Source organism: Brassica oleracea, chromosome C9 (assembly GCF_000695525.1).
Source record: "Brassica oleracea var. oleracea cultivar TO1000 chromosome C9, BOL, whole genome shotgun sequence".
Classification (NCBI taxonomy): domain Eukaryota; kingdom Viridiplantae; phylum Streptophyta; class Magnoliopsida; order Brassicales; family Brassicaceae; genus Brassica; species Brassica oleracea.
Window position 1 is genome coordinate 44,446,836 of NC_027756.1, and position 1,094 is coordinate 44,447,929.

Below are 1,094 nucleotides of genomic sequence, written 5' to 3' on the forward strand. Positions count from 1 at the left end.
TTCAAGGGCTATTGGTCTCAATGCCCACATCATGGCTTCACCAAGGATAGTTTTCTTACCAGTGCAGAAACTGGCTTGATACTGCCAACAATGGTTTCTTCTTGGGAAGAACTGGGGAAGAGGCAGATGAACTGGTAGAGAACATGGCCAAGATTAACTCAGTCTACATTGAGGAGCATGATAGGATCAACAGAAGTGATGATCAACAGACAAAGAAAGAGCTGAAGTCTCTCCAAGCCAAGTTGGATCTACTTTTTGTAGAAAAGGCTAAGCAGGAGAAGATGAACTTTATTGGTGACCAGAAAAAAGAGGCACCTCCAGTGATCAATGAGGTTGATGGTTTAGAAGGTCAAGAGGAGTTGTGCTTCATCAATGCCAATGGCACATGGTACAGGAAAGAGCCCAATTTTCAGTACCAAAACAACTATCAGCAAAGACCTTACTACAATAATCAGCAAGGAGGTTACTAAGCCAAGCAGAACTATCCTCAAGCCAACCAGTCTCCTCAGACTCAAGGAAGCTCTTCTAAAGCTCAAGCTCCAGATTCAAGTGTGGATTTTATGTTCAAGCAACTCTTAGAATTTCAGGCCAGAAATGAGAAGACCATGATTTATGAGTTCAAGAACATCCATGCAAAGATTGATGGGAACTATTCTGACCTCAACAACAAGTACATGCAACTTGCCTCTCATCTCAAGGCTTTGGAGAGTCAAGTTGCTTATATGCCTTCATCCTCCAAGTAGCCAATGAGGTCTCTACCAGGGAAACCAGAAGAGAACCCTAAGGAGTCTTGCAATGTTGTCTTCTCCACTACTTCTCCAGAGATTGAGCTGAGTGATCATGAGAAAGAGGAGGATGAGATTGAAAGACTGGTATTTGGAACTGAGTTTGTGGAAGTTGAGAGAGTTGTTGTGGCCATAGCTGAAGCACAGATTGTGAAGGACGCTGCCAGGAAGGTTGAAGCAACGAATCTGCAAAGAGCTGAGCACAAGGCTGAGAATCAAGTTGAGAAGAGAGCTGACAACAAGCTGAAAGAGGTTAAGCTAGAGGAAGCCACTGAGGTTGAGCTATCACCCTGTGATAAGCTCCCTTTA